Here is a 12959-nt window from a genome sequence, read left to right as displayed (position 1 = left end):
TAATGAGTGTGGGAATATCGGCATTTCGTTTGATAGATTTGTTCAATGGATGAACACAACTCCTGGTCATAAACAAAATAGACATTTAGAAGTCAAATCAAAATCAAATCATTCCACAATGATGCATTATCGCAAGAAGGTAACTCACGATTGCATTTGACAGAGGAGGCATCGGGACTCCATATGCCATCCTCACAGAATGCTGTAGAGGTTCCTTCCAAAGTTCCGACTGAGCATGAAAAGTCCAAGCCGCTGTTGTGCTCATAGGCGCCATCGCTGGAAAAGTACTGCCCCGTTGTCAAGGTCACATCTACGTTACTCCATGTTTCCTCGGGGCATGGAGCTAGAGAGAATTTAACGAACATTGAAATAATAAGACCACTCTTCAATCATGTCAATAAAAGAAGAGAAACTTTATTCATCTCAATTTCCCCTTTAAAAAACGATCGAAATTTAGATTTCTTGCTTTCAATACATGGTTTGATTTAACAAAAATGTATTTAAAAAACATTACAATCCTTACTTTCGTGAAAACGGTTACTACGAACCTACGTAACGTGATTACTAAAAGGAATAAACGGAGACGTAATGTCTGATTTGAAGTTATTTGATTTTTTTCTACACAAAGTGATAAAAATAAAAGATGCATAAATAGGAGATGCATATAGGAATATCAAATGGAATCTAGGCATCTTTTGAAAATTCAAAACCCTACACACCATCAGTATCGACGGACATTACCATTTTCAGGCATTCTAATTGTGAAAATCAATTGCTTAAAATTATCTAAACATTAATTCGATAGAATCTGTATAGGTCAGATCAGCAATTCAAGTTGACGAAACACCTTGTAAATAAAAGGTGAAGCCGTAGAAAAATCGGTTTCTGAATGAGAATTCATTCTATGATCTCAAGCTACAATAAATTAGTAAGCAAAGCATGAATGACCTTATCTTAATTCGATCATTTTCTGCACGATTCGGTGTGGGCTACATCAACTTATGTCACTTTGTGGATGTAAATATTATTAATAAATGAGCGGTTGCTTTTTTAATTGATCTGTGTTGATCTTTGGTAGAAATTCATTTTACCGAGACAATCGTAGTTCTCTGGTGAAGTTAACCAAACATTTGGCCCGTTGCACATGTTGAAGTCAGAGAGAGCATGCATGTATGTTGTTTGGCACGTAAAGAAGATTGGTATAAAAGCAATATAAGGTCCTGTTGGTGAGACGCCATCAATCAGTAACATCGGGTCTAACGTAAGACCGCTAATGTCACAGCCTGTAATTCATGAAATAGATAAAGAAAATAAAGGAATTTGAATAGCCAAGAATTCAAAAACTAATCACATAAAAAATAATGAAGAAAAAAGAGTTGTATTCAATTAATTAAAGCCTTTACAATTTAGGGTCAATCAATAATTTTCTCTGCGTCATTTGATTATTTTTTACTAGGTCTATTTCACATCACATGTTCTTTTTTCAAAAAAATAAAATAATTCAATTTATTTGATTTAAACATACTTAAGAGTTTTATTCTCATGCATTTTCATGAACTATTAATTAAACAAGTTTTCTACTTGCTTTAAAGGCAAAAACATGTTAATTGAACGGCATCTGTTTGGGCTCGAAACTTCAAAAAGGTTCGTTCTGCCATTACCAAGAATGCAATGTTTTTAAATATATTTCTTATACATATGCCAAATAGATTTTTCAATGTCATTTTGCATTTACGGATTATATCCTAACATTCTAATTCCCCAATAGAGTCCAAATGACTTTCCTGATAAATGTTCACAGTTCATTAGCAAAATATTCGTATCAAAATGTTAGTTTCCAGCACAAGAAAAAGAGTATAGAGAAGTAAGGTGGCGACGTGTTAACCCACCAGTTCAGTTAAATATTATTTCTCGGTGGAAAAAAGAACACCCCATTGATTCATGCCTGGCCCCTGAACATGTCTAAATTATTGTAAATTTGTCTGGTTTCGAACGGTTGTTGTAAAGCCCCCTTACACATATGGCTAATTATAGGTATTCACATGGCCATACACTTGGCGACAAAGAACTTAATAATGTCGGGTTATCTACATGAATTTCTTTCTATTGAAATCAAATTATGTCCAAAAAATGTTGAAATTAAGATTTCAAAATGACATCAAACATTTTGTAGTTTGTTTGAATAGGTCTATATGGTAGTTGTTTTCTTTCCTCTTCAAAATCAAAACCAAATCAAACTTTTCAAGATATAGATTACTTCACAACTTTTCAGTTGAACAAGGTGAGGGAGAACAGGGGGCGTTTCATGAAAGGACCTGTCGGACGTTTTATCCGACAAGTCCCTTTTTAACCGACAGTTACCATAGGAACAGTGCTTCTCAGCCAATCAAAATCAAGGAAAGATGTCAGATCTGACAACTTGTCGGATGAAAATACTGATGAAACGCTCCCCTGGTGTCGAAAAATCGTACGATCAGTTCTTACATTCGGAACAACGCCTTAATAGAGCCATTTATCTGTTGCTCCAAGTTTTATTCATGAAATATACATTGCATTCTATTAAAACAAAATAAAGACCTTCAAATACTTACTCTGTCCTGAAGTTAATGAAGAACTGACACAAAATGTATAAACGAGTATATATCCAAAATAATTCCACTCCATTGTTAGAGGTATTCTGCTTAATTCCAATATGTACAAAGCAATATATATATATAATATATATTTTTAAATTTTACCAACTGACACGTTGACGGTTGAGCTCGCTGCATTTGCAGGAGTTAATAGCACTTTCACGTACCCCCCTGAAATCCAAACATATTTCTAATCAGCACTTTCTAAATTACTAAAATAGATTTGAATATTAGTCCAATATAGTCCCATAATTCATATGTCTGGTCCTACTGCACATAAGATATCAAGTACGATTGGAGTACTCCGGAAATAATGGCTTCTTCATTGATGGGCATTGTATTTAAATGTGTTTGAACAATATGACAAACTTCTTGTCACGTCATAAGAGATGCACTGTTATCGTCTCTATCCCGTGGGTAGATACTAGTGGCATACTGCGTAAAGAATCATATATGGGGTCATTGTCATTGTTATTTTAAACAAAGTGAATGGTTGAAAGACACAAATCTATATGAAATGCTCTTTATTACCCCCCCCCCTCTCTCTCTCTCTCTGTCACTCTTGTTACCCTCTTTCTCCAGTTATACATGGCCTCACTTGACCAAGACGTATAGGCCTATATTGCAAAATGGAAGGATATATAATTTGAGAAAGAGAGAGGCGAAGAAGACAGATAGGGAGAAGGGGGGCAATAGAGAGAACGGGATGATAATTAACTATATATTCGTGTCTTTCGAGCATTGACTATTTTTTTATATACAGCAGTGACCACCATTAATAATTCGCTCTATTGCCCCCCCCCCCTCTGTCCCTCTCTGCTTAACATCTCATTTTCTCTAATTACACAACCTTAAAATGTTGGGCAATATACTGTCCACTGTGTTGGGTAATGTATGTTGGTGAAAAACTACATATATATTCTGGGCAATTATCATGCAATTGAGCAAATATATTACCCAATTAGTAGGGTTTTTTTACCCAATTTGGGCATATTTTAACCAATATTTTGTGTTGAGAGTAGATTGCCCAAGGTTGGTTAAAAGTTGGGCATTTTTGCCCAACTTTTTTAAAGAGTGTTCCCCCTTGCCTTTTTGTAATATATGTGCCTTGGTCAAGCCAGGCCATGTAATAAGTTGAATAACTTGTTACTCTCAGTCAATTGTTTTCATAAAATGGTTCCATCTTCTCTCTCTCTGAGACATTTGTATAAATTATGAACAAAACACTCCAGCAGGTCTTATACTAACCTAACCAAGTTTTAGAGTAAAATCGCCAGAAAGCTGAAATAATATAGTGTCACCCACAATTCAAGGTAAGTTGATGCAGTTGAATAATTCAAAGCTGCTTTGAAAACATATCTACTTTAACCGATACTGTCATCATAGCATTTCCAATAGCTTTTTTTCCCTTCATCCTAAGTTCTTAGATTTTTATTTATCCTGTGCATTTTAAGGTAAAATAAACTATAAGGACACTTCTATTACTATCATTAAATTCTGTTTCATACTTTCACTTTTTATGGCACATTTTATCCAACTTTTTTTTCACCTTTTCTCCTCGCAAATATATATATATATATATAATATATGAAATGACACATGACACCCCTGACACCCCTGTGCTACGCCAAAGGGTTAGATTCTCCCTCTCTCTCTTTCTCTAAAATGCGTGTGATACGCAAACAGTAGACAAACTTGTTTTTTTTTTTCTTTGCGTTGTCTTGTCGACTCAAACAAAAGGGTGGGGATCACTAAACATAATTTCTACCACTACCACTCGAGCACGATTTCATCACAAGTCGCATAATTGAACTCCAAAACTTAAGTTATTTCACTGTAGGAATATTTGCACGAACTTGGGGGAGGTAGGCTAATCCGAAAATTGAACAAGGGATTTTCCCGTCGTTGATGCCTAATTTCTTAATGCGAGAAATTAAGGGAAAATGACGTCACAATAAATTAATATGATTGTGGTTAATCAGAACTGATTTTTTTCTCTCTTTCTATCTCTCTCGTGATCGGCACTACCGTGTGAGTAAAGACAATATTGACACCTCATAAATTCCCAATTTCAGGAAAAAAATACGTCATTTACAAAGTATCATGGCGTGAAATGTCTTCTCCCAAATAATTTGATATATACCATATGTAGTATGTCTTAACGTTTGGATAATGAAGAGGTATGTTTTACTGCGATGTAAAGTTCGCTTTGCGCCAAAGTTGTCCTTGAACAAAAAACCTACATTCAGAGTTACAACTGCCCATGTTGTAGCTGCGCCCAAGATAGGGAACAAACAGGATCCATCGAACTACAGGTCCATATCCCTGCTTTCGATCATTTCGAAAGTAATGAAGAGCATACATGGCGACCAAAGTCGAAAACATCGTAACAGTCACAAATTTCTTAGCGATGCAAGATGTGGGTTCCGGGGAAAGAGATCCATAGTTTACATACTTTAATATATCCCTCAGTGGTGGAACAACTCCCTAGGCTATCAATACGAAGCTAAGATTACAGCTAGACATCAAGAAAGCCTCTGATCTCGTCCTTCTGTCATCTTTTGGCATACATGGCGATATATGAGCATGGATTTCTACTTTCTTCGCCATTAGGCAGCAGGCTGTTGTTCTAGATGGCTTCACTTTAACATCATCCAAGACCATCACTTCTGGTGTACCACGGGGAAGTGTGGTAGGGCCCCTATTATTTTTTTATGTACATCGGCGATCTGACTTCCCAAGTAGAAAATGGTTTTTACCTTTTTGCTGATGACTCAACCGCAAATATTGCTATAGAAAACTCTTTCGACAGAACCATCTGTGCTGAGAGTCTTCAGCGTGACTTGTTGAAAATTGAGAAATGGGCAGCAGATTGGTGTATCACCTGCAATGCAAGCAAGAAAGAAGGGCTGAATATCGTCAGGATGCGAAACCAGGTCCACTCCTTTCCACTTTATGAACTCAACCTTTAAACCAACAAAGAGCATTACCCTACTTGGTGATATCATCGCCAACACTTTGACCTGCTGGGCTCCCTACGTCACGTGCCTTGCCAAAAAGGTTGCAAAAAGCTTATACATATTGAGCTACTCGAGGATTTCCCTCGACTCAAGGCAAGGGTCACAAACTACAAAGCTTATAATAGGAGTATGTATGTCCGATTTGGGCTGGAGCTGGTACTACTCACACTTCTTGATAGGTTACAGCGGAAAGCACTCCGCCTCCTGAGAATTGAAGACCCTTCTAAGGTTGGGCTTTATCCACCGGAAAAATGTTGCATCTCTCTGTATCTTCTACCGACACTTTTTCCAAAAACCATCCCTTGTAGGCCCAACCGGGATATCAGTATATTTTCCTCACATAGACACAAAAATTTAAATCCCATTTTTGTGTTAAAAAAAACACATCTACTCTAAGAAAAGTGCATAGACTTCCATTTTAATGTTTAAACCTGTTACGTATACATCAATCTACAACTTTACGTTTCGGTGAACATGACATGGGTTTTGAACATAGTGTAACGTTCATTGTACTTCAAAATTTTGTCTAGAAATTTTTCTAATTACATGTCTACAATATGAGTACGGGATATGTATTACTATACAGCTAATTTGAACCTATGTTGATGTATTTATATGGGAATTCATAGGGAATAATCTCTTTAAAATGGTTGATTTTTAACGATCCTTCGCTCCCCTTACAGTTCTACGGCCATCATGTCTATATACGGATCACTCAATTTGCAAGGAATTTAGAAAAAACGACACTTTCACCCTACCGCACTTACAAAGGGGGTGAAATTTCGTCAACAAGTGAAAATGACGCTTAATCTAATCATTTCACTCCCTCCAATAAGTTAATAACCACCCCCCCCCCCCCCATCCCATGTAAATATGCTGAGGGTATTCATGAAATTAAATCAAGGATGTCCACTGCTTCAGTTTGAATATTTTCATTTACATTTCGTCCGGATCCCCGTCAAAGTTATTTCAGATAGTAATGTTTGATTACACCTATTGGGTAAATATCCGGAAATATTCAATAGGCCTATAATATGTGGGAATATCTTAAGTGGGATAGTCCACAAAATAACCCTCTTCATCGTGTTTGTGAACGTGAATATTTTGCTTTCTCGGTAGGATCATCATCCGAAGATTGTCTGTCCCCGACAGCTAGTCTTGTCACAAATTGATGTTAACTTTTTATTGCTAAAAGGCTACTTAAAAAATCCTTGCAAACGATTGACTGAGAGCAATCTAGTAAATGAAAATCACCGCCACGTCTGTTTCTACGGAACACAAGTCACAAATGCACATTCGTGATTGGTTTATGAAATAAAATTAAAAGAAAAAGTATTAGATATGATTAATACGATTCAATGAAAGTTTATAAACATTTTGGATATAAATGTACAAACGGCATACTATCATAAATCGATATGCCCATACAGGACATAAGGGTGTCTTCGCTCTGCGGTGCACAACGAAATAAAAAACACAGTAAGTGCATTGATGTCAGTCAAATGACAATGAACAGCCGGGAGGTTTTTGTCGAAAGTTGATGAACAGGAGAAGCAGTTTCGTCCTAGGTTTCGGGCTGACAGATAATTGCAAATATTTGATTGTCCAGAATCTGTTTTGATTCATCAATTTTTACTAAAGACTTTCTGGATGTTCAGTCTCGTGAAGAACATATTGTTGACAATATATTTTCTTTATTCTTGAATCCGTCATCCATCGTAGAGTAAAAATTCCGGGGTTATGCAAATCGCGTTATATCTTAACTTTAATATAACTTCATGACCACCATGAAAACTCCAAATTACGGAGATGCACGAAGCAAAATGCAAAAAAAATCATCAAACTTGGATCACAAATAACAAATTGAACGAATTTTACACTTTTAATTAGCAATTGGTTGTAAAAACAGTTATATGCACGTCGACATGAATATTCATTAGATGGACTAATGATGTTTCATCCTACTTTCTTTTTCTTATATTTTACATGAAATCATATCTGTTTCAGTTTTTCATTCATGTGTGAGTGATATGTATCTCTTGTAATGAAGTAAGTTGCAGCAATTAAGATCTAATGCACTTAATCAGTTGTTATTCCAATATTGTTTGTTCTTGAAGGAAAAAATAAATTAAACATAATTTCATATAATAAACTACAAAAGAAGAAGTGGGGATAGGACATAATCACTTTGCTCATTGAATATTTATGAAGACATTGCTAGAACTGTTACACCGGAATAATGCAAATCTTTAAAACGCCATAATGTTATGCCTTGGTTATTCCTTGTCCGAATTTGATCAAATTTTCAGTGTTTTGTTTGTCTGATTTTTCTTAAAGGGGAATGAAACCTTTGGAACAAATAGGCTTGTGTCGAAACAGAAAGATCTAAGAGTAAGAACAAAAAAAAATTGAGAAAAATCGGACAAATGATGAGAAAGTTACGAGCATTTGAATAACACAATCACTAATGCTATGGAGATCCTCACATTGGTAATGTGACAAGGATGTATGATGTCGCATGTGAACAACTTTCCCTTCGATAGATATAAAATACCCCCCAAAATGTCTCTTTTTGCTTTTTCTTAAGGTGATACAAACTCTTTATCCATGATGTATTTTTAAAAATCTGTATTGCATGCCCTCCTATACAAAGAACACATGATCTACTGATAGATGTGATAAAAGAAGCAGTTACTAAAGTAATGGGGAGAGTTGTTCACAAGTGACATCACACATCCTTGTCACATTGCCAAAGTGGGCATCTCCATAGCATTAGTGATCGCAATGTTCAAATGCTCATAACTTTCTTTAATATTATTATTTTTCAGATTTTTCTTAAACTTTTGTTGATTTATTTTTTTCCTGTTTTCACACAAGCTATCCTATTCCAAAGGTTTCATTCTCCTTTAATCTGTTCAAGTCATATTTTTTTTAGCCTGAAGTACTCCTTTACATCCCCGAAGTCTTTTCATTCCCATACCTCCAAGCACACACGTAACATAACGTTCAGGGGAGCGTTTCATCAATATTTTCATCGGACAAGTCAGTAATGACGTCTTTCCATGATTTTGATTGGCTAACTGATGGATAAGATGGGACTTGTCGGATAAAACGTCCGACGAGTCCTTTCATGAAAAGCCCTCGGCATACCCATCCATAAACAAGCACGCACAACCCCACACTCACGCGCCCGTACATGTACCTGATGAAATTTGTGGAAACTTGCACAGGATTTTCAGGGGGGAGCAGAATGCCAAGCACTAACCAAGATAGAGATTTCAATTGAATTAAATTTATTTGCTTAACCACCAAATTAAACAAAACAATACATTGACGACAAACTTTTATACAAAAAAATCAAAATATGGTAGGATGACCCCGGCCACCAAATAACATTTAACAATAGGGAATGCAAATAATATTAATAACTATCCCCTAATTTTCTTTTGATATTATTTTTTTACAAAATGCTCTTCATGAATCACTTAGTTTTAAACATAGGCCCTATACAGGAAAATGAAATTCGAAAAGCAAACTTTAATCTGATGGGTGTATTTATATTTCTGTAGAAAATTCATTTCTAATCGTACAGAATTACAATATCTACAAATAATTGACAATGCAATAGCAATGATATCAATCTGAGATCAATCTGAGTTAATAATAATCAAAACTATGATCGACGAACATGTCAATATTAACAACAATAGGTTGTACAAAAATAAATATGGTTGTCTGTGATTTGTGTACTACCCCACCCCATTCATAAGTAATTTGAGCCGAAATATCCACTGACGTGACCTTACGCTCAAGTAAACAATGCACGGGCGGTAGCCATTTTTTAACCCTTTATACAGGAAATGTTTCTGAACCTTTTCTGAAAGTTCGATGTGGCTATTCTACATAGCCTGAAAGCTTTTAGTTCTTTTCGTGGAATTCCATCAACTTATTCTTCCCGTAAAAATCATCAAAAGGAATCATCTATGTAGCATTTCAATAATAACATTTATATAAACGTGCATGTATGTATCTAGAAATAATCTTTTCTGAGGCGTAATATTATTGTTATTACCCAGGACTTAGCTCGAGCTGCCTTTCAGCGTTCTGCATATTCATGGAAGTAATCCTGCCGGCTACCTATTCACCTCAGCGTTGTGAGGTGAAAACAATCTTGAATCTTGATTACAGCTCAATTTGTATAAGTTTCTTGAAGACATGCCATGGCTTGGATTCACATCCACGACCCTCTGTTTGAAAGACTAGATTCAGAAGAAAAACACGACCGCCTGCCCTTACAATTTTTATCAAGTCTGTCATTACATAATGGGTGATTTCAAGTTCGGTGTTGAACTTTTGGTGTTGGTGTTAGGTCAATTTTTACACGATTATAACACCAAACATAAAATGCAGTTGGTCCCGAAAAGTCACTCACTAGTTGTTGATGCCAATAATATGATGTGGATTAGTTTTACAAACTCTAAGTTTTGAAGCAAGGGGAAGCAATCAAAATTTCAACACCAAGGCCAACACCGGACTTGAAATCACCCAATGTACACGTGTACAAATTTCGAATAGCCCAATGCTTTCAAAATGTATAGATTTACGGGTGGGTCATTTCCCAGATGTTTCTTTGTGCACATGCTAGTCAACATCTGTAAACTTGAGAGATACTAACAATTCATGTACAAATTCCACGAGATTCTCGCGGGGGGGGGGGGGTCTCCCAATCGTCTTTGTTAATGATTTCTAAAATTACTGGTCTAAGAAGTGCTTAATCGATAGCTTATATTTTCTGACATACTCCCAAAGTAACTGACTCATTTTTTTTAATAGCATGTTTTTCCCAAAATATTGATATTTTCCTAAGTGAATGACTCAATACTTTGAACATAAATCCAGATTTTCCTCACAACATCACCTTTATAAACAGGTTTTTGCCTCCCCCCCCCCCCCCTCCCCTTGAAGTTATACTATAATCGTGTATCGATATGGCACGGACTGGTAACGACGCCAAGCATGCCGGTTTTTCAGTTAAGGTAAAGAACGTACTAAATTCGATAGCATTCGGTGAATTTCGTTTTTACCTTTCAAATTCGAAGAGAGATGCCAGATAAGATATCCGGTCAGGTGACAATTATGCTTATAAAAAGCTCTCGTGGTAGGTATATTACAAAGTTGGTATATTGGCCATTGGGCCCAATTGCCTTGTTCTAGAGTAACAGAAGTAAAAGAACAAACAAATCTCCATCATTTTATCCATTAAGTAAATCTAAAATCCAGTTCAACCGAAACCCGGTTGCTGGTCACTGAAGGTGGAGCACCTAAGAATGCTCAAGTACTTTACTTGTATCGCAAATCTTGGCGATATTTAGCCCTACATCTCCTTTAAATCATTGAAAAAAACTTTGATAAGCCAACGTAAATCAAGACACCCAATGTCTATGTCCATGTTAAACTGTATACTTTTTTTCTTGTGCCCTTGCCATCACCTCTTCAAGTAGCATAAGATTTCATATAACAGTTCATTAGTTGATATTTACACATTCATTCCAAATTCATGGATCTTTCCATTAACTACGTTATTTTATGCTTCATGGCATCCACCAATATGGCAGAGCCCTAAACTTCTTTGTTCTATATTGCCGCCTGTTTCGGTTATCCATCGTCACCTTGTCACTTGGGTTTGCTATGCATTCAACTAGCGTCTTGTCCATCCAGCCTTTGAAAAGCAAATCCTCATCATCAATGTGGTATTCTGTGGTATCATCGAACTTCTCACCAGTTTTGTCCTTGGTGGAAGATTCAGCGGTTTGTTCCTTGCTACATCCCAGAACACGACGAGATCGTCTCATCGTATCTCCACCCTGTCCTGCATCCCCTTCGTGTTCACGCTGACGTGATGTCATTGAATTCAGAATCTCCCTATCAAGACTCTCTTCGATGCATTTCAGTTGGGACGAGAGGAAGCAACGAATGTCCACAAGACGAGAAGACCCTTCAAATGATTCCTTTACATCTGGGGCATTTATATCAGAATTAGCTTGTAGAGAAACGATAGCGTCATCAGATACATTTTCTGGACTTGAAAGAAAAGAGTGCTGGAAAAACTCCAATCCCTTGGCACTTGTCAGGTGCGGACTCGAAATAAGGGAATTCAGGGAGGCTTCGCCTGGCCCATCTTTCGTCTTGAAACAGTGTCCATCCCGTTCTTCCGGTAATGGAATATCTGCAGCGGAGTTTGTAAATGTCGGATCCTTGGTTGAAAGTTGCTGATGGGCATGGCCATCTTCAACTGGGTTCGTTCCAGTTGTGACAAAATTCTCTATCACATCTCTTGCATTTCCGTTGTCGAACGTGGTACATGGCTTGGTACTCTCTTCTTCAGTCTGAACTCCAGAGATGTTGCCCCAAGGGCCCTTTTCCATCTGTACGCCCAAAGTGGAACTCTTGCCAGCTGATTCACTTCTTGACAATGAATTGGTATTAAGATCTGGGAAAAAGTCGCATCCGTAGCTTGTGAGGAGCTCCTCATTCTCCATGAGCTTGTAATCGTCAACCATGGCTGCAAGTGTTGGGTGAGATACCACCTGATGCAGATGATTCAGTTGCGCAAACACGTGCAGTTTTTCGTGGAAACGTTTCAACAGCGTCTTGTCCATATCTGTTTCGGGAAATCCAGTCGATGTGGTCACTTCAAAGTCTTCTGTGGAATCTTCGGATGACTCAGATGCGTCACTGTAGGACGATTCAGAACATCCTTCCGAAGTGGTATCATATTGATGAAAACTTGGTGTATAGTTGTATGCAAGTTGCCGAAGTACATTCAGGTGCCCTGTTAATTCTTCGGGAAGGGCATCATGTTCAATTTTGATCACAGGAAGAAAGCTGTCTTTCCTGTGAAATAGGAGACAAGGGAGAGGGTGATAAACTTCCCGCATTCTGGAAAATTGAAATTAAACGAGACTTGTTTAAAAACCCCACCAAAAAAGAAAGACTGGGAGGTGCTGATTCACCTCCCCCCCCCCGACAATTTTCGCGATAAATCCGCCGCACAAACTTTGTTGACCGCATCTGAATTTTTACTTTCAGGTCTCACGCAAATTTTGAAACCCAAACTACGCAAAATTTCGTAAGTACATGCTGACGCAAAATTGCCCAAAAACGTAAAATGGGGGACAAATCCAATGCCCAATCCAATGCTCGAAATAGCCATGTCATTATAGTGTTAAATCATATCGATCAATCAAGTCTCATATCGCTTTCATTTAACCCTATCGTAACTGGGCTATTTCAGACCAGTATATAC

This window comes from Lytechinus variegatus, chromosome 14 (assembly GCF_018143015.1).
Source record: "Lytechinus variegatus isolate NC3 chromosome 14, Lvar_3.0, whole genome shotgun sequence".
NCBI classification, from domain to species: domain Eukaryota; kingdom Metazoa; phylum Echinodermata; class Echinoidea; order Temnopleuroida; family Toxopneustidae; genus Lytechinus; species Lytechinus variegatus.
The sequence above is the reverse complement of the archived record's forward strand: the minus strand, read 5'-3'. Positions refer to the sequence as shown.